The sequence below is a fragment of the Marmota flaviventris genome, chromosome 8, assembly GCF_047511675.1.
Source record: "Marmota flaviventris isolate mMarFla1 chromosome 8, mMarFla1.hap1, whole genome shotgun sequence".
In the NCBI taxonomy this organism is placed as follows: domain Eukaryota; kingdom Metazoa; phylum Chordata; class Mammalia; order Rodentia; family Sciuridae; genus Marmota; species Marmota flaviventris.
This window is the reverse complement of record NC_092505.1, coordinates 50,158,563-50,180,113: the sequence shown is the minus strand read 5'-3', so window position 1 is coordinate 50,180,113 and position 21,551 is coordinate 50,158,563. Positions and strand designations below refer to the sequence as shown.

Below are 21,551 nucleotides of genomic sequence, written 5' to 3'. Positions count from 1 at the left end.
AGGACATGGGGGCCTTGCCACGCACGGTGTTCCTGGCTGACCCCTCTGTGCCTGGGGCCAGGGTTGGGGCAGGCTGAAGGCTGGATGTGAGCAGTCATCCCAGGAGATGGATGGACAGCGGGTGTGCTCTGGGGGAGGCCAGCAGCCTGCTGCAGTTTTATTGCTGTTATTTATGGCTGAGCTGGGGCATCAGTCAGCAGAAGGACAGCTCACTGTAAGCTGACCCGGCTGCCGCACAGCCTGTGGCCTCCCGCCTGCCCATCCCAACGCTTCAGGGCTGTCAGCCTCAGAGATAATGACCAGACCTGGGAAGTGTGGACAGAGAGATTCCAGAACGCATTCTAACCCCGAGGCCTCTTTATCCAGAGAGAGGCGTGCGTGACTGTGGGACACATGCTTGTGCCCGTGAGTATTTATAAGGCAGACATTTGTGAAGTAGACACGGCACAGGTAACTTGATTCTTATTTTGGTGAAGTAATAGGTCCTCCAGACACTGTTCTTTGAAATGGACTCGAGTCAGGATTTTTGTTCGTCTTTTTGGTGTGTTTGTTTTTGCTCTGGGTGTGCACGTGTGCATGTGTGTGTCTCAGCAATGGAAGTACCAGGGGATCCTATGTCAAATGTCTGAGCTTATGTTTCCTGTGCTTGCCTAATGCTTGTGGGTCCAGGGGTCCAGAAATGTTCTGGGTGCTAAGAGTTAATGGGATGGCTAGGTGATTCACTCCCCCCTACCCTCCTACTGCAGGACCCTCCCCGGTGGTTGGTAGCCACCCCACTGACACTGACCAGACTAGGTGAGAGCCAGGGATATGGAGTCAGAAGTCCAGAGTGGGGTCCCAGTGTAACCAATTCCCTTACCAATGACAAGGGTCTGGTTATCCTCTGTGATCTGCCTCAGTGGAGGGCATGGAGATCAAGTGAAATGATAGAGGAGAAAGTGCTCTGGAAACAGCAAAGTGTTCCTGGTGGGTCCTGTGAAGCCCCTGCCTGGGGGCCCTTGGGCCAGCAGTGTAGGTCCAGGAGGGAGGCCAGGGTGCATCTGGAGTGCTTGGGTGGATGAGTCCCGTGGTGGGGGGAGGAAAGGGAGCTGGCAGAGTCCTAGGAGGTTGGGGAGCAGGGAAGTGATGTTATTCAGATGAAAGATGCCTGCTCTTAAGGAAGCTCGGGAGTCCCAGTTTGAGAAGTGACTAAGTAACTTGGCGGTCTCATGAAGTCAGCTGGGCCAAAGGGTCAGCTTGCCATTGGGCCCTGTTATGGTTTGAATATGAAGTGTTCCCTGAAGACTGGTATGTTGAAGGCTTGGTTCCCAAGGCAGCAGGGTTCAGAGGAGGGGACTCGGGGAGCTGATTGGATCATGATCATCAGTGGATTAATTCACTGAAGGATTCACAGCTGAGAGCAGTATTGGGAGGTGGTGGGAATAGTAGGAGATGGGACCTAGCTGGAGGTTCTAGGTCCATAGGGATGTGCTCTGGAAGCGCTTTTCTGTTCTTTTGTGGTGCTGGGGATTGGACTCAGGGTCTTGGGCATTCCAGGCAAGCACTCTGCCAACTGACCTCTAGCCCCAATCTTGGAAGGGCATTTCCTGTCCCAGCCCCCTTCCCTATCCCCTCTCTGCTTCCTGTCTGCCATGAGTAAGACGGTTTGCTCCATCATGTCCTTCTGCCATGACGTCTCTGCAACGGAGCCAGCCATGGACTGGAACCGTGAACCCAAGAAATGCTTCCTCCTTTAACTCAATTTTCTCAAATGTTTGTCACAGTGACTAAAAAAGTCCCTTTACCTCCCTTCTTCTGTTTGCTCCACAAATAAACCTCCAGAAGCCCCACTGGGACCAGGCTTCACAGGACCCATTCATCAAACCTTAAAGGTTTACGTGGATCCTATTCACCAATACTTCATTCATTTAAAATATGTCGTCTGGCATGGCCAGGGCTCTAGCTCATGTTTCTGTACCTGGGAGTTCACTTTGACACACCAGATTCTCTCTTTTCCTGGGGTACTTGAGTGCCAGGCCCAGGGCACTGCAGATGGCATGATGGTCCCTGCCCCTGCGTGCTCACAGTCCAGTAGGAGAGGCAGAGTTGTCAGCCAGCATTAACCCTCCAGAGAAACTGCTGTGACAGCGCACTATACAGGACATGGGACTCCAGAGGAGCATAGCTGCCAGTCATTGCATTACAATTGCCCTGAAGTGCAGAAGCTTAAAACAACAGGGCTCACAGAGGCTCTCTTGGGGTTCCTGTGGGTCACGATGCAGAGAGGGCATTGTGGGGACAGCCTACCTCTGTGCTGTCCGGTGTAGCCTCTCCCTGTGCACTGGGTCTCCTCACAGCAAGGAGGCTGGGTCCCAGGGCAGGCTAAGGAGAGAGAAGTGCTGATCCTTTTGTGACCAAGCCTTGGAAGTCACAAGTATCACTTCCCCTGTGCTCCATGGGCCAGGGAATCACAAGTCCCATCTAGATGCCGGGAGACACTGACTCTATCTCTGGGCCAGGGTGAGTGTGGTAAAGCAGGAACATCATGCAGGATGGGAAAGCATATCGGAAAATACAACCTGGCACGTCTGTCTAGGGAGGAGGGGAAGGAATCAGGGGAAGCTTCTGGAGGAGGCGATGCTTGACCTAAGTCCTCAAGACTGGAGAAAAGAAGATGTGGGGGGTGGGGAAGGAGAGATAATCCATGGCGGGTGGTGGGGGCAGCACCACACAGGCCAGGGGGTTGAAATCACTAGGGAAGTCAGAGCCACAGGCAGCCGCCTAATGCTGGAGAGCACGTATACAGCAGGGGTGGCCAGGACAGGCTGCAGGGGGAGGAGCTTAACCTGAAGATGTTCATCAGCCCCCTCCCGGGGTTGCTGATCATCCCGGAGTTGCCAACCCATTCAGAGAATCGGAGGAAAGACACCCACAGATTTTGTATTCCATTGCCAAGACTTGGGTCAAGTCCCCACCAAGGTGATCTCAAAGATCACAGGGAGGCGTGGAGAATCTCCCCTGGCACTGCATCAGGAAAGGAATTTTGAAGCTCAGGTGGGGACAGTGACCATGGCCAAGGCCTGGTGAGGAAAGGCCCATTTGGGAGCTCTCTCTCCACCCAAGCTCCAGGCATCCTGGCTGTGTGGCGTGGCGTGGAGAGACGGTGCTTGATGCTGCCCTGGATAAACTGTGCTAGGGACACAAAGCTCCCGGGCAGGCTTCCAGGAAGTGCCATGGGAGGCAGGATGTGTGGCTCAGTCCCCATCAGGATGGCAGGTGGACATCTGAGGTCAGTGTTTCAGTGCTTAGATTCATGGACTAGCAAAGCAAGGATACAAAGCATGAGTTTATTTTGCCTGTTAAGACAATCGACTACAAGGACACTTGTTATCTATCTCATGAAGGAAAGGATGTTTCGAGACTCTGAGAAGAAGGAAGGACATCATCTCAGAATAAAGCACCTTCTTTCCTAAGATCAAGCCCTGGAGATTGTGCACAGACACATTCCTGAGTCAGGCCTGCCATCCAGGTGGTGTCTGCTCAGGGTTCTCTTGCAGATCCACAGGCACACAGACCCAGGGGTTTGTGTGGCCCTGCGGGGACTTACCCTCAGCTCAGTGGTCTCCCTGCTGTCTATGATGAGGTCACAGGTCCAAGCTTCAAAAAGGCAAATCAGTGTGGCTCTACCTGGGGTTCCACCTGTTGCTCTGTGAGTGGCTGGTCACAGGGGAACCAGAGAAGATGGGACCAGCCGCTGAAACCCGCCAGAAATTAGCCTTTCAGTACAGCAGTCGTCAGAGGGCTGTCGAAGATCATGACCATCTTCAGAGGCTGTCTACCACTGCAGGTTATGGAACCCCAGGGGATTTGCCGGACTGAAGCCAGCTCTTGTCCCAAATGCCTTGCCCAGCACGCTCTGGCTAGACTTGGCATTCACTCGTCATCCTTGTCCTCCAGGTATAGACTGAGTGTCACTATTTACATAGTGTGATTTGGGCTGGGTGCAGTGGCACAAGCCCAGGAGGCTGAGGCAGGAGGATCACAAGGTGGAGACCAGTCTGGGCAATTTAGCAAGACCCTGTCTCAAAATAAAAAATAAAAACCAAAAAAGGGCCGGGGGGGGTGTTGTGGCTCAGTGGTAGAGTGCTCTTGGCATGGGGTTTAATCTCAGTAACACATCACACACACGCATGTGCACATCCCCCCCCAACCCCCCAAAAAAAGCATACACACACACAAAATCAAAAATAAATAAATAAAACCAAAATGCAATTTTGATTTTTGAAACTTGGGCTTTATAGCTAGCACCTAAGTCAATTCTTCTTTTTGAAATGTTATGAATAGGTACCAAGGCCCAGAGAGCATTGTTTACTTGTTTGAAGTCGCACAGCTTTGCTCCTAGAAGTGGGATGATGCTGCAGGTCTGACAGCTTCTCTGGGCCAGTCTTATTTGCACTGCACCATTTTCTCTCCTAGTCCTGAGGTCTGGCATGTCACTAAGCCACCAGATACCACTTTGCCCTGCTCCCCCAGGAGGCTCAGCTCCAGGACAGTGTGACACAGGCATGAGCCAGCCTTTGCCCTGGCTGGGAAACCTGAGGCAGAGAGACACCCTCATGCCTGCCATATCAGTCCATCCTAAACTCAGTTGTCAGCTGCAAACTGGATGTCCCTTCCTGGGAGGGTCCTCCCATGTTCTGTGATCAAATCTAACTTCTCCTGTCCTCTCACCTCGGCTGCCTCCTGGTGTTCCAGGGCTAGGCATTGACCACTGTCCTTCTGTCCACTCCCTCTCTTCTGGCTGCTTTCTGTCTTGAGACACATTCCCCACCTGCTCTCTGGACCAAATAGGTTTGGCTGATAGCAGGTGGCGGACCAGAGGATGTGCAGAGGGGAGGAGCCAGGGCATTGCTCCTCCTCCTCTCTCTCTCTAGTTCCAGTGCCCATTGTACAGGCCTGCCCTGGGTTAGCTCAGCCGGCAGCTCCTGGCTTCCAGTCACAGGCCACCCTTCTCTGTCCCTCTCGCTCTAGATGATGTCTGGGGCTTCCTCCATTGCCGATCTCTGGTGCCCCAATGCCCGGTTTGGCTTCTTGGGTTTTATAGCACCAAGTCAATTCTTCTTTTTGAAATATTAGTGTGGCTCATACACTGCTGGTGGGACTGCAAATTGGTGCAACCACTCTGGAAAGCAGTGTGGAGATTCCTCAGAAAACTTAGAATAGAACAACCATTTGACCCAGTTATCCCACTCCCTGGCATATACCCAAAGGACTTAAAATCAGCATATTACAGTGACATAGCCACATAGATTTTCATAGCAGCTCAATTCACAATAGCTAAACTATCAAACCTACCTAGGTGCCCTTCAACAGATGAATGGATAAAGAAAATGTGGTATAAATATATACACAATGGAATATTACTCAGTCATAAAGAAGAATGAAATTATGGCATTTGCTAGTAAATGGATAGAACTGGAGGCTATTATGCTAAGTGAAATAAGCCAATCCCCCCAAACCAAAGGCCGAATGTTCTTTTTGATATGTGGATGCTGACTCACAATAGGTGAGGGGGCCAGTAGTGGAGGTTCACCAGATTGGACATGGGAGAATGAGGTGGAGAGAGGAGGAATGGGAGTGGAAATGACAGTAGAATGAATCAGACATAACTTTCCTCTGTTCATATAGGAATACGCAACCACTGGAACTCCACACCATGTACAACCACAAGAACGGCAAGTTATCCTCCGTGTATGTGTGATATATCAAAATACACTCTACTGTCATGTATAAATAAAAAGAACAACAACAACAACAAAGAAATACTAGTGTGGCCCCTGCTACCTGCTAGACCTCTGGTTGATGTGTCCCTTCTTGGAGGGCAGTGTAAAGAGTGGCCAGTGTTACTTCCCTCTGCCCAGTGAGTCAGGAGACTGAGCCTCTAGAACCCTTCCAGTCTCTTCTCCCTGCCTCAGCCTTGGACAAGTTCTCATCTCCGCTCCCTCCAGGGCTCACGGCCAACCCAGTGGCCACCCTCCCCACCACTGTTCTGGGGGCCATTCTAAAATGTCAATCAGATCATGCTTTGGATCAGCCCCCTCCCTCCCCCACAGCTTTACAGATCAAGCCTGCACTTTGGAGTCAGCCTTGCCAATTTGGTCCCAAGCTGCACCCCATCACCAGACTAGTCATTTTCCAAACACACCACGCAGTGTCCTCTACCTCTCGATCTACCTGGCTCCCTCTCCAGGGCTGCTTTCTCTTTTTCACTAGAGAAAAATCTGTCGATTCTTTAAGTCCTACAGCAAATGCTGCCTCCTCTGGGGTAAAACATGCCACTCCCCATTCTGCCTTCTGTGGCCCCTCTTTCCTGCGTCTTTAGCAGTCCTTGCAGGCGAGGGGGATTTCCCTGTCTGAGGCCTCCTTGTCTCAGGTACTGGGTGTCCCATGGCAGAGCACCATGGCCAGCCCAACCCAGGAATTCGGTAAATGTTTGTGGACTGGAATGAAAAATGCTCTTTTGGAATCTGCTGTCTGCCCCTGCCCCACACTCTGGGAGATGGGGCCTGGTTCTGAGTCCCATTCCTGTTTGAACAATCAACTGGAGAGTTACAGGCCTCCCCCTTTTTAACACCGGGGCTGTGCATTTCAGTGACATACTCAGTGACCCTGGTTAATGTTTAATTTCAGCGTCTTTGTTTTCTATAAAGCTGATAACAGGGTAGTCTACCTGGGAATGCAAGAGCAAGACCCACAAGAAGAAAACAAACACCCACAGTGTTTTTACTTAACAATTAAAAATTAATCATTTTCCAGAGCTTTTCTGGGATGGATGGAAATGAATTTGGAATGCTAACTGTAGTTCTACCAAAGGAAATAATCAGATAAAGTGATTATTATTAGTGATGCTTTCATCCAGCCCTCTATAGCCAGAACTTGGCACATCAGCTATAGGTTCGGCTCTAGAAAGGTTTGGTTTTCCTGAAACTTCCATCAGGGTCACTTTCCTACATCACAACAGAGATAGCTTCCTTTGCAGCACTTATCAACTATAAATTCAAGGCCTCTTTTTTTTTTTTTTTTTTTTGGCCTCTCCCTTCTTTTTCAGCCTTGACTGTCTGGGTTGAAGTCCTCTTTTCCAGCCAGACACATCCTGTTTATAGATCTCAGGCATGCCACAAGGTAGGGTTCACTCCTGCCTCTGTGAAGGCAGGGTAGACTAGTGGTTAGGAGTTTGAGGTCCAAATATGGACACCCTGGGATTCATGTCCAAGTTCCATCATCCCCTGGCTGTGACAGCCACCCATCACCTCCAGGAAGCCTGCTCTGATTTCCCCGACCTCTAGCATGCATTTCTCCTAGGGGTCTACCTGCTCAAATGCCATCTCATTGCCCCTTGTGGACATTTCCATCTCCACAGTCTTGTTGTATCTATTTCATTCCCCATTTATTCATGTGTTTGTCTAGACTGTCCACTTGGACTACAAACTCTGTGGCCAAAACAGGTCTATCATGGGTCTCTAATCCCTGAGACTGCCTTCACAAATAAGGGCCACTGAAAGCACTCACCATTGGCTGACCAAATGAAGGCAGCATAGCCCAGAGGCCAAGGGCATGTGAAGAACTTCATGGGTCATTGAACTTCAGCCAAATAACTGATTACAACAGACGGAAATCCACCGTAAGCCATGGCCAGAGCTAGCCACTTTTGGGACAGGGGTTTATTTTATTTCTACTTATAAGGTAGGCCTCAGATTTCCTTTTCTCTGATAAGTCAGAAGAATAATCATGAACAAGAAATGGGTGTGAGTTAACACTTAGGTCAGTGGCTAACACTCTTTTTCTCCTTTCAAACCCGCCTCTCCTGAGCCACCCTGCAGGGCGGTCTGGCACCAGATTCTCTCTAGTGGTTTTCTTATGTCTCTACTTGCTGCCTCCACCCCTCCCAAGCAGCCAGGACAGAGCCTGGGCTGCATGTGCCCTTCAGAGCTTGCTTCCTGACTGGTGGGGGAAGACCAGGAGCACAGGTGCTACCTTCTGGAGTGATGTTTGCCAGTATAAGAGATCCCAGGTGCACAAACTGATAGGTCACCCTGGAACCCAGGACCTTAGGTAAGTTTCTTTCCTTCTGTGGACCTCAGTTTTCCCCATCAGTTATTCAAGAAAATTGGATCATATAACCTGGAAAGTTCTATCCAGCTCTCTGACTCAGAGATTTGGGGGAGGCTGTGAAGAGATCTAGCCTGAACACAACTTGACTAAATAGCATTTAGAGTAGTGTTTCTAAACTATATAACATATGAATCACTTGTACCTAGATACCATGTATCAGTGAGTCTGAAGAGGAATCTCAACCTGCATTTTTTAAACAAGCTCCAGGTGATGCCAAATCTTTGCCCAATCTGGTGTATTTGAGGAGTGAAAGTTTAAGGTGTGGTCCTAGGACTGCAGCATCAGCATCACCCAACTGGAACAGACTTGGATCAGAAACTCTGGGGTGCTGCCTGGCAGCATGTGTTTTAAGTTGCCCGGAAGGTGGTTCTGGTGCAGTTCAAGTCAGAGAACTACTAATTTATGAGAGCCGCTTCGGAACTTGGGGGCACACTGGAAACTTTTAGAGTTTCTGAAATATTGGCAGCTGAGTCTGGTACCCAGGTGTTCTAATTTAACTGGGATGGGGTGCTTTCTGGGCATTGGGATTTTTACAAGATCCCAAAGTTACCAGGCTGGTGGCGCACACCTGTAGCCTGTAATCGCTGCGATCTGGGAGTCTGGACAGTAGGTTTACAAGCTAAGAGCTGCTTGGCGATTTAGTGAGACTCTCAAAAAAAAATGATGATAAAATAAAAAGGGCTGGGGATGTAGTTCAGCGGTAAAGAGCTCCTGGGTTCAACTCCAGTATTTCCAAAGGAAAAAAAAAACTTAGGGGATTCTAATATGAGGTCAATGAGCTTTGAGAATACTGAAGATGAGGGGTGTAGGCTCTTAGACCAGTGGGCCGGCGATTCCCCCGAAAGCGCTCTCCGGGCAATGGCCACTAGGGCGCGCTGTCGTGCCGTCTGGGAGGCCGGCGGGTGGCCGGCGACTGGCGGAACTCCAGCCTGGGAGGCGGCGCGCTGCGCCCAGGGCCGGCGCCTCCGGGAGCGGCTCCTGGCCGAGGCCTGCCCTGCGGGTGCATCTGTACCTAATTAATGTTGCTGCTGGCCGCGGCCTCGCCGCGCTTGACGTCAACGATGAGCCGGGTGCTGGGGAAACGTGCCCTGCAGCCGCTCGGCACAGGGCGCTTCACCGCGGCCAGCCCTGCTGCTCTCCCTTCCAGAAGGGACTCCGCGTTCACCTTTGGCACTGAGCCATGGCTCATGCTGCTCACATGGGCCAGGATCCTTTCCTCACTTCCACATGACTGGGCACCAGTTTTCTCCCTGTTCCTTGGGGTCCCTTGCTTCTCCCCTTCTTTAGCAGGACCCGAGATCCCAGGAAACCCCAGATCAGCTGCAGGAACCAACTTGCTTTGCAGGTTTCTGTCTTTCCCCAGCTGCCTTCCCTAGGTTCTTTTCCTTTCTCGCTGCTTGCTCTTCCCTTTCCTCTCTGATCTGAGCTGTGTGGATCAGGTATTTCCAGCTAAAATGTTTTCATACATAAGGGTGGAAGAGATGAGGCCGGGCTTGCCTTAGTTCTCTGCGCCAGGTAAGACAGTGCCATTTGGAAGGAACATTGTATATATGTATTGCAGGTTGGCAGGTATCTGGTTGTTGATAAAACTTCAAATAAAGAAAAAGTTCTCCCTTTAAGTCGGGGTGGGAGTTTTTTTCTGGAGCAAGAACCCGTCAAGTACAGCAATGTCTCTTGTCTAGCTTCCCTAGCTGGCTGGAGACATCCTCCTACCCCCTCCCCCAGGATTCTGCCGGTGGCACACCAGCCTTGCCTTTATCATAAAGCTCCACTTCATACTTCATTCCTGCTTATAACCCACCCCCCTCATCTGTTTGATATTCGGTGTCACTGGTGTGAGGCTGCTTTTGGAGAATAGCCATGTGAGTAAAAGAAGCTCGACTCCCCTGATCTGGATGATGCCTGATGCCCTGCTGGTTCCACAGCTCATAATTCTGAGAAGAGAGGAGGCGGCGATTCTCAGGAGCAGAGGCAACCTTCCTTCCTGTCCCTCCCTCTGGCCCTGACTTCAGGGCCTGTTCCTGGTTTCCTCATGTGAACCCCAACCTGATCCCCAGCCAGCATAGTCAGGTGGGCATTCCCTGAAGCCCAGGTGGGCCAGGCTGTTAATACTGGGCAATTGGTAGGAAGCCAGGCTAGCCCAGGGGAAACTGAGGCGAGAGAGGGGAAGGGACTGGTTCAAGGTCATATACCTGGTTTCTGGAAGATCCCCTTTCCAGCTAATTCCTCAGAAACTCCGGCTGGGCCCAGGTGTGACACATTTCTGCAGTATTGAGAGTGTGGTCACCAGGCCCAGAGGGAGCTGGTTAAATTAGAAAAGCACAAGTCTCCCCTTGAATCTAAATGAGGTACTGTTCCTGAGGTGCAAATGTCATTCCAGAGCTCAGGCTGACCCTGGGTGCCAGTAAGTCACAGCCTGGGCAGGGGCTAGGGGTGGAAACTGCCTCTTAAGGGTTTAGAAGGGAATTAGCCTGTCAGGATAGAGGATCCGACAGGGATCAGAGGCTGGGAAGGAGGTGTGGCACATCAGAACAGATCTTGCTTCTTCCAACATGGACTCTGGAAATTAAGGTCCAGGTCTTGATTTGGGTCTCAAATGGGAGTGGCCAAGGAGATTTCGGCAGCCACACCAGTTTCCCTACTGCCTTGAGTATGTGTCTGGCTAAAACCCACTGGAAATCAGAGACTTGTGAAAGAACAACTCAAGGAAGACCAGAGATCTGTGCTTGTGTTTTCCAGGGAACTCAAGAGTAGACCTGGAAAGGGACTGGCTCAGGGTCACTGGACAATTAGCAGCACAGCTGGAGCTTGGATTCAGGCTTTGGACACTGGGCCATGTGTCCCCACCACACTATCCTTCCCCTGTGGATAGATGTCCTGATCCCGTTCTGCAGGGGCCTCCCTCTTTCCTCTCTTTGGGGTATATACTGTGCGTATGTCTTTATGTGTGCAGATATTTCCAGGTCTGTCTCTACCTAAAATCCTAATGGCTTCCTAGAACCCAGGAAAAATGATTCTATAACCTTAGTCACCTATTCCAGGAGCACTGTCAGGAATTTTTTTTGTGTCCACTTCACACAAATCCCCCATGTTCTAACTTAAGTCGCTCCAGGTGGGGCTGGGTGAACTCAGAGGGACTTACTCCAAGGGCCCCCTTAACCCTAAACCAACAGGATGCCTAAGGAAGAATGCTTGCCCCAGAGCGTGCGTGCCTGACAGGGCTGCCTTGAATCCAAATTGCAGTCCCGAGTTTGCCTGCTGTCTCTGCCTGAGATCCTGAATGATGCTGCTGTGGGGGGTGCTGCTTCTAGCCAGTGATTTATCATCTGTTTACTCAGAGAAACTGCCTGTTCATTTCTGCTGGTGGGAGGGATGGAGGGAAGGAGGGAGGGGAACGCGTGTCCTCTGAGCTGCAGAGGTAGCTGGCAGGGATGACTTATACACTCCCCTGACTGGTGACCTCCATTAACTCTTTCTCCCTGCTGTTCTCTACCTGATGAGAAACAGGGACTGCTCTCCCTCCCACCAGGGAGGCTTCAGGTTCATTTTCTGTCTGAAGGCCATTACTTGCAAAAGTTCCACCCACATGATAAGCCAGGAGGAAAGAAGTCAGACCGTAGAGTCCTACTCTGTGCCGGGTGATCTTACTGGATCCTGTGTGGCAATCCTCAGATGCAGGCATTGTTTCCATTTCACAGATGAGATAAACCGCGCTGACAGAGCCTCAATTGTCTGAAGTCACAGAGCAAGGAAGTGGAGCTGGGATCCAAACTCTCATTCGGCTAGTGCCAAAGTTCATGCTCTCCCTGGACCAGGGTTTCTGAAAGTGTGAGTCTCAGGCCACAGGCCTTGCAACCGCTTCCTCATTCAGATAGTTGTTTCAAACACGTAATTGTTGACCCAGGCACTGTTCCAGGCTCAGGGGATTCAGCAGTGAACAAGACAAGTCCTGTCCTCGTGGACTTCCCACTCCTTGGGAGGACTAAGAAGTATAAAACATAAGTCAATTGCATGGTATAATTTCTATCATATCACTTCTATGATAGTACTTGGAGGGAAAATAAAAGGAGTATGGGATAAGGAGATGGGGCATGAGGAGGAGGTGAGTGGGTTTTGATTTTAAATATAGTGGTCAGAATGGAGCTGACTGTGAAGGTGACACTTGAACCAAGACTTGGATGAAATGAGTGCTTTGCTACTGACACTGCATTTTTCTGTGCTTCTTTCTACCGCTTGTTCCTGGGAGCCGGAAAAGGATTTTACTAAGTCATTTATTGCACACCAAAGTTTGGTAATCCCTGCTCCTCACCCTGTGTGCCTTGCCTATGCAAAGGACTTTTGCCTAACAGGTCAGGAAGTATTTGCTCAGACCTACGTGCAGCTTCAGAGATCCTAGCAAGAAGAATCCAGAGTCCTGCTGATGAATCCCTTTGTGACTTGGTAATCAGCTCATACACAGTAACTCAAACAGGCAAGATGCTCCCATGACTGTGACTGAGTTGGGAAAGTTCCTAGTTGGCATGGGACAGGATGATGGTGTCTGGTCAAGGTGCAACCAGGTTACCAAAGCTGCAGGTTGGTGTCATGAGAAGGGCGTGGCCTGGAAGAGTTAGGTTGTAAGTCAGACTCACCTCCTTCGAGCTTGGGCCAGTCGTTTGCTTTGGGGAGTTGTAGTTTCCAAGGTTTGGAACTGGAGATGTTAAACTTACCCCTTGGCAGCCCACGATGCTGCCATCACCTCTACCGCCAGCCAATCCTTGGGTCTGTCGACCCTCCATCATTACCCCTACCTTCAATGTCTTCATTTCATTATCATCAGTATTTCTGGTGTGGCCTATACTGAGATCAACACAATTCCAGCCCGATTAAATAATTTGGAACCTTGCCTAGGACTTATGGGAAGGCAGTTTGACCTGAAATAATAATGGAGAAAAACTGTATGGGGAGTCATTTACTGGGATATTGAAGTCTTTAATTTTGGAAGCTCTGTTCACTGAGGTCCAAAGGTGGGGTTCGTGTCACTCACTCTTCTTCTGGGGGAGCCAGACAAGTGTCTTGTAGCTTTAGTTGCAGTAAAAGCTGCCACCAACAGCAGCTTCAGACTTCCCCCAGTGGCAGGGAGCTGCCTCCATGCCCAGCCCTATTAACTGTTGGCTTCCCAGTGGCTGGACCCAGCCAAAAACATCCTCTGCTGTTTGAAGTGCTTATTGGAAAAGCAGATTTGGTCTTGGCGGCAGCTCTGAGCAGTTCCTTGTGTGGGGTGCTCCCCAGGGCTGTAATTGAACACAAGAAAGCATCGCCTACTTTTGGCATTCTTGCTTTCATCTCAAAGTCACATTTAAAATTTTATATTTAAAGAAAGTCAGGGAAAGGGGCCAACACGGCTCACACGGCCACTGGTGCCAAAACACCCAACACAGCAGCTCCAGAAACGAGGCTGCAGAGGATTAGGGGGGAATTAGAACCATACCATGGGCCAGTGCTGCACGCCAGGCTTCCGGGCGCTCGGCCGTGCGGCCTGACCTGCGAGGTGCCTTTGAGGCTGGGTCCCGCTGCCATCTGGGCTCTGCAGAGCAGGGGTTCTGAGGGTTTGACTCTGACCTCCCTCACTCCAGTCCAGCCAGGTGAGAATTTTCTAAAAGCCCAGAAGACAGGGAAGCTACGGTCTGCATGCAGGCTCGGCTCCCCCAGCTGACCAGCCTGTTCTATGGGAGGGGCACTCTTCCCAACCCTCTGCCAGACTGACACTGGTGACTGAACCATGGAACTCGTTGAGGGAAAGGCCTGTGTCCTCCTCCTTTGCCTCCTCCCCTCCTGGCCGGATTCTGAAAATAGTAAGGGTTGCAGGGATGTTTGTTAGCAACCCTTGCAAAGGATTATTGTTGCATGATCACCTTGCGTCCCACTGTGATCCCTTCATCTTTATTAGGAATTTTTGTTTATAGGAAATCATCATTATTTCTGTAGTTGGTTTCCCCTGTGGTTGTAGGATCCTGTATTTAACCCTGATTTGCACTAGGCTTATTATTATTATTTTTTTGGTTGTAGATGTACACAATACCTTTGTTTTACTTTTATTTATTTATTTATTTTTGTGGTGCTGAGGATCCAACCCAATGCCAGGCAAGCTACCACTGAGCCACAATCTCAGCCCTTGCACTAAGCTTATTGATACCTTGTGTTTTGAAAAGGAAGGAAGGAAGGAAGGAAGAAGAAAGGAAGGAAGAGAAGGAAGAAAAAGATTGTGTTCTTTATAACCAAGAAATATACTGTATAAAATTATTAAAATAACCTTCCTATTTTCAGAGTCATAGAAAGGAGCAGGGAAGTAAAGGTATAAAACTTAAAACTATTCTTAAGTTTAATTCTGAGACTGTTAGTGCCCAAGAAAAAAGAAGAGGGGAAAAGGAAGTATATAGCTTCCTTAGGAGAGAGAACATTTATCTGTTTTTGAGTTCCAAGAGAAATTTCTGGGGTTGGGGTTATAGCTCAGTGGTAGAGTGCTTGCCTAGCGTGCTCAAGATCCTGGACCCAGTACAGGGGTGGAAAAGAAGAAATTTCTAAGGATTTCCTATAGAGTATCCAACGGACCAGTGTGTTGACAAAAGTTTTATACAAAATGCAGAAGTTGATTTGTCTGTGAACCAGCATTTAGTGTCATCATAGGGACTAGTGGAGGGATTGGTGGGGGAGGCGTGGAGTTTAGATTATAATAGAAGAAAATCCAGGAGGACTGATCAAGTCCTCTGACCTGTTCATAGTGCACTCCATACTTAAGGGCACTTTGAATTGGATCTAAGACAGGCAAGCAACAAAATGAATAAATGTCTAGGTCAGAATGCATGTCAGGGGCATGGTTTCCAGTACTACAGCCCCAGCCAAAGACTCAGTGGATCAGCTAATACCTGAGTTTTGGTGTTATGCCCGTTCGTGTGCCTTACATGTGTGCACATGTATGAATGGCTGTGAACAGAAGCCCTCTCCTCTGTCCTACCTCCCCCACCGGCTATACACACCCCATCACAGAGAGGGGCTCTCAGCAGCCTGTAATCAGCTCCTCTGCCAGTGGTTGATTTTGATAACCAGCCAAAAATACAGGATCTTTCCGGGGTCTGAAGATCATTAACTCTTTGGAAGAACAACAGGATAGTCTCTGAATTCTCAGTACTGACAGCCTGGGGGCAATAGGCTTAATTACTTCAACTAAATATTCAGGAACAGAATGAAGGAGTCTTTGCTCCTCTGCTGCAGATTCCCTGTTAGCTGTGCTGCCCTCTCTGGAGCTGAACTAGATTCCCCGGCCCCCTCTCCTGCCCTTGATGGTGTTTCTCACTTTGGGTGATGTTGACTTTAGGAGCCAAACTGAACAGTGTTTCTTCTCGGTCCTTAACTGAGGACCTAGTGTGTTCCAGGCACCTGGCTTGCAAGGGGTGACCAACAGGTCCCCTACCCTGGAAGAAGTGGAGAATGTGACATCCCCTCTCCCATGCGTATATAACTATGAGACAACGTTATCCCACATGCAATGAGAATATGCTGGGAAATAAAAGTAAATTCTCAGATTCTGCCTTTCTCAGCTGGCTTTCCTTCTCTGGAGCCAGGGCCCATTTTCTTTCTATATCATGATTGACGCCACTGCCGATCTTTGGGCCCTTTGACCAAGGTTGGCATGGCTTTGGTGTAAATGCTATAAGCTGAGTTGCTGCAAAGACTCTCCTGAATTCTGAGAACAGGGCCTTCCCCTCTGCCACAAATGTGGGCTGAGCCAGGACAGGTGGCTGCAGCAGCGAGGGGTGCCTGCCCCTGCATTCTCTTCTTGCCAGGTGGCCTGAGTGTCAATCCCTGAGAGACTACAGACTATGGCCATGGGACAGGCCTATGTGGGGAGGGAACCCCTGTCCTATTTATCCTCCTCCAGCTAAAAGAGCAGCTGATGTTTCCCTGCCTTGTTTTCACCTGGGACAAACAAGGGCAGCATGAGATCACAAATGGGACCAGGGAGCCTGGATGCAGGCAGAGCCTTGGTCTTGGCTCAACTCTGATTGTGGACTCTCAAAGCCACTTCCCTTAGCATTTCACAGAACATAGCCACACTGTCTATATAGAGAAGCTTGATCTTGTGACTTCCCATGAAACAGCAAGCGGTTTCTTTCCAAAACCAGTTGTTCTTAACCATTGTCTACCTCAAAAACCTGAAGGATTCTCAGCGAGGTCCCTGGACCAGCAGCACCGGGGAACTTGTTAGAACTGCGTCTCAGAGTATTGACTTGGAAGCTTGGGCTCGGGCCCAGTGATTTGTGTTTGACCAAGCCCGCCAAGGACTTCTGATGCCTGCTGGGTGTGGAGCTGCTCAGGAAGAATGAGTCAGGATGGTAGTGATTCTTGGCCACAGGAGGATCTTCTGGGGTGTGTGCCAGAATCTCTGGAATTGGGGTGGGATGACACACATAGTTTGAAAAAGCCACCCTACTCTCTATGAGAGTAAGGAATCCAGAATTGAATGTTGCATAGGAGGAAACATCTCATGCAATGGTCTATTTTTTTTTTTTGAACTTTTTTTGGTAAGCTCTGGAGATTTTATAACATTGGAGAGACTTGTGTTTGGCCTGGACACCTCCCTTATCTTGTTTTACAAAGAATTCCTCTATGGAAGGAGGGCATTGTGGCCCCTGCAAGAACTTGAGTTTTTAGACCCACGAGTGTGGTATTGCTTTGCCATCATCAAACAAGCATGTGTATCTCTTTCTTTCTTCCTTCCTTCCTTCCTTCCTTCCTTTCTTTCTTGACTTTCTTTTCTTTCTTTCTTTTTCCTCTTTTTTTCTCCCCAACATGTTCCTTAAAGGAAGCAGATGTCAGGAGTCCCTTTTCATTGCCCTTGACAGGGAAAAAGTATAGCCTAAATTGTTTAAAGTGTTTGTAAACAGTAGTAGAAGCAAGTTTTTTTTTTTTTTTTTTTCTCAACAATGTTCTATCTGGGAAGCTCTTTGGACTTGAGGAGTTGGGTGGTAAAAGTAAGGAGTGTTTTCCTTAACCCACCATCCAGCTGCTATCTGCAGCTAGATATCCTGTAACCCACCATCTAGCTGCTATCTGCAGCGACTGCTTCTACTTGCCAGGCAAACCCCAGAGGAAGACCTGCTTCTTAGAAAGTGTGTTTTCCTGTTGAAGTGGGTAGCATTGATCTCAGGGCTTATCTGGGTGACAGGCTCCACCTCCTCTGAAGGTGGTGTTTCCCTTGTGGCTGCTGAGGCAGGAAGCAGGTGTCAAGGAGCTAACCTCATGGCCTCCCCAGAGCCAGCCAGGTTTACCACCAACTGTGGCCTGTGCTGATCTTGCTGATTCCTGAGTGGCTCTCGGCTCCCTGAGAGATGGGGTGTGCTGATGGTGCTCAGCAGATCCGGTGTGGCAGGTCAGAGTGGAAGTCTCTGGGCCTCCCTGGTGTCAACCGAAGTTCTGAAAGGACCCAGGGCTGCCACTCACTTTGAGCAGATGGCCCAGCAGGCACCTCATTGGAGGAAGGGAAGCCAGTTTTGTAAGCGACGGTCTCCTCTGAACTCCGACGGTGCCCCTCACTAGAGATCCACAGACAGGGCAGTTTGTTGCTACTCAGACGTTCCAAGCATCTAGAATAGTGTCTGGCATACAGTAGGTTAATAAGTATTTGTTGACTAAATAAATTTTTCTTCCACCTTTCCCCCAAACGGGACCCAGCATCCTCTTAACCTGACAGGGAAGAAATTAAAGGACTTGTCCCTAGGTGGTCGGCTGCTCTTCTGATGCCCTAGGGACCAAGAAGGGAACTGAGAGATGATTGTCACCCTTCTTTAGATCTGACCAGGGGCAGCTCAGAATGACAGATGAAATGAATTCCTCGTACTAGTGTGTTACCTGTTTATAAAATTGCTGGGCCAACCCCTGCCATCTCACCCCTCCCCAACTCTGAGGCTGGAACCCAGCATTCCAGGTAAAGACAGAGGAGGTGACTTAGATGCACAGGGCTTTGCAGATATTGAAGGCAACTGATTCTCTGGAAGCTGATTTATATATATATATATATATATATATATATATATATATATATATATATATATATACTGGGAATGGAATCCCAGGGATCACTGAGGTACATCCTTAGCTCTTTTTAAATTTTTTTTTTTTTTTTTTTTTTTTTTGAGGCAAGTTCTTGTTAAGTTTCTGAGAGTCTCACTAAGTTGCCAAAGCAGGCCTCAAACTTGTGTTTCCTCTGCCTCAGCTTTCCAAGGTGCTGGATTAATGGTATGCACCACCATGCCAGGCTGACAGCTGACTTTTAAACCAGTAGTTCACCCAGAAGTTAGGGGACTACCTGACGGGGCTGCATAGGGGTTCACCATTGGAGGGGCCTGTGGCCAGTGTGGTGGAGCCTGGGGCTTCTATGGTGAATTCCTGCTGAGTGCAATGTGACAGAGGACTCTCTGACCCAGACCCTCCAGCTTGAAGGACCCCACAGAATCCTGACCTCCATCCACCACTCTAGCTCAGACAGAAGTCAGAGGATTATTGGTGATAATCATAGAATATCAGTGATATTAACAGAAAGGCCCTGGGCCTTGACTGAGCAGTAGATGGTAACGTATAGAGTTACGTGTGTCTCTGCTGTGATTTTTAAACCTTCCTTTCTGTCTAGAGGTGGTGACAGTGATCCTGTGGTGCCCTCCTTGGTGGGGTTGGCAACAAATATGACAAGATGAGGGTGACTGGGAAAAAGAGCAATGAGTGGATCCAAAGGTAACATGCCACATAGATCTCAAATTAGATAGCACTGGTCGTTGTTTTTCAAGGAAGCCTTGGCCTCGCTCTTCTAAGCTCAGCTAGAAAGGAAACGCAGGGAAGAGACTTGCTGGAGGCCCAGGGTGGCCCTGGGCGTTGATGGTTGTGAATATAACTGAGTCAGAATAGCACGGGGCACCTGGCGAGAGACCATTTAGGACTCATTCAATTGTTCCACCATTCATCATTCAAAAAATGTTTCCTGAACAGCAGCGTGGCCCACATGGTACAAGCACCTGGGACAATGATGAGTCAGAGATGCCCTCACGGAGTTTACAGTCCAACTGGCCTTGCACTGACTCGCCTACCCTTCTTCTCCAGGGATGAGTTGGCTTCCTACTTCAATGAAAAATAGAAGCCATCAGAGAAGACTGTCATAACCTTCTTCTTATTATTTATTTATTTTGCAGGGGGATACCAGGGTTTGAACTCAGGGGCACTAAACCACTGAGCCACATCCCCAGCCCTATTTTGTACTTTATTTAAAGACAGGGTTTCTTTCACTGAGTTGCTTAGAGCCTTGCTTTTTTGCTGAGGCTGGCTTTGAACTCGCGATCTTCCTGCCTCAGCCTCCTGAGCTGCTGGGATTACAGGCATGCACTACCACACCAGCTTGTCATGAGCTTCTGTTCCCATATCATCGCCCACCCCACCGCATGCCTGTGGTTTGTCTCTGCCTCTCTCCTGTCATGTGGATAAACAACCTATTCCCTGGCTAAGGCCATCTCTCCACCTGCATGGTCTATCCCATGTCCTCCTGGCAGTGCCAGGACATGCCCAGTGTCTCTCCTCCCTCCTGGGACCATCAGTCCTCCCCTCTCTGCTGGGTCTCTTCTAGCAGCATTCTGTCACGCTATCACCTCTGCCGTTCAAAGGTACCCTCTCTTGCCCCATGTTCTCCTCCAGGAAAATGGCTCCGGTTCTTTCCTCTTTACAGCTAAACTCTTAAAACCGTTATCTGCACTTGCCATCTCCAAAGCCTCTCCTCCCATTCACCCATGAACTCACCCCAATCAAACTGTCACCCTTTGCTCTTGCTAGGGCTGCCAGTGTCCTCATTTTGCTACACCCAGTGGGTGTTCTTGAACTCTTCTTATCTGGCTCCTGGCAGTAGCCGCACCACCACCCCCTGCCTTCAGTCTCTTCTCCACCCAGCTTCCACAGTGCCTTTCTCATTATTTCCCACGTACTCTCTTTTACCTCAGGACTTTTACACTTCCTGTTGCTCCTGAGCTTGGACCTTTTTTCCTCCAAGATTTTTGCTCAAATATCACCTTAGTAAAGACTTCCTATTTAAAATCACAACCTCTTCCACCCACATTCCCCATCCCTTCCCCCTGCTGTATTTCCTCTGTGTTCTTATCACTGTTTAATTTAGTGGCACACCAATTCAGTGGTGGTGGGGGTGGGGGAACCTGTCCTGGGTTCAGATAATGAGATGCAATATCTGAGAGAATTGAGGGGATGGGGAGGGCACTCAGAGTCAGGCTGCTCCTCACAGCGCCATGCCCTTAGCAATGCTGTACAGCGTTCCCTCCAGCCAGGGTGGGCTGCCTCTAACCTCCAACTATTTCCCCACACTGTATTTCCATGTTTATTCTGCTAAGTCCCTGCACTAGGATGTAGCTACCAGAGAGTGGGGTGTTTTGTCTCTTTATTCACCACTGTGACAATATCTGACACATGGTAGGTGCTCGTTAAGTTTTTATGAATGAATGAATGCAGTAGAGGATGTCAAGGAAGCCTGTTGTTAGGGTATCAGGAGGGCTTCTTGGATGATTTGGTGTCTGCATTGCTCATAACAAGGAGAAAGGTACTCTGGGCAGAGAGAAGAGTAGGCACAAGAGCCTGGGGCAGCTTCATTGTCAAGGCCATTTGTCAAGGGTCAGGGAGTCCTGAGTGGTGTTCCTTATAGGCTTTTCCTTCATAATGTTACTGTTTAGTAAATGAATGCTGTCCTTTATTGTCAGCTGATTGAGGTTCCTGTTGACATCTTGCAGAAGGCCGGTTGTCCCTTTTAATCAGAATGGTCATTCCCCACTCCTGCTGAGGCACTCCAGGCCCAGCTAGTCAGCACCTCTCCCAGCACAGTGTCAGAACTTTTACCTACCCTTTGCTGTTAGTGTAGAGGCTAGATAGCTCAGCACACTGTGGGTACAATCTGGGGGAGGGACCATGAGAGCTGGGAGCCATTCCCAATGCCACCTCCCCTAGGGGCTTCCCTACCTTCTCTTCCCTGCCCTGAGCAGAGTTTGTATATTCTTCCTTTTGTCTTCCTGTTCATTTCTTTACTTTAAAACTTATATTACCATCTCTATTTACTTCTGTGTTTGTGTCTTCTATTAAATGTGACTCCAAGAACAGATTCACTTCAATTCCTGCTCCTTATGGAGAACTGACACCCTGCAGAAGATCCATAAAGGTTTATTGAATCCACACCAAAACCAAGTAGATCTTATGTGTAGAGCTATACCAATATCAAATGAATCCAATAGTTTTTGTGATTATGCTTTTGGAGGATTAATCATGACAGGGATGTGACTAGCCCATGAGGATTACATATAAACATATATATGTATATACACGCGCAT

At 49.1% G+C, this 21,551-nt stretch overlaps 1 long non-coding RNA gene across 2 annotated transcripts in view; it reads left to right on the top strand.

Moving 5' to 3' along the window:
- The first annotated feature begins 201 nt into the window (after positions 1–201).
- The window catches only part of LOC114093360 (uncharacterized), a 117,821-nt gene continuing 96,471 nt past the window's right edge, over positions 202–21,551 (top strand). Inside the window, exons 1-3 of one of the 2 annotated variants that reach the window (XR_003582879.3) lie at positions 202–405; positions 3,384–3,936; positions 5,668–5,751. This is a non-coding gene — a long non-coding RNA (uncharacterized lncRNA). Of the gene's footprint in view, positions 406–3,383; positions 3,937–5,667; positions 5,752–21,551 lie in introns of those variants that run through there. The other variant, XR_011708427.1, reaches the window with a different exon arrangement.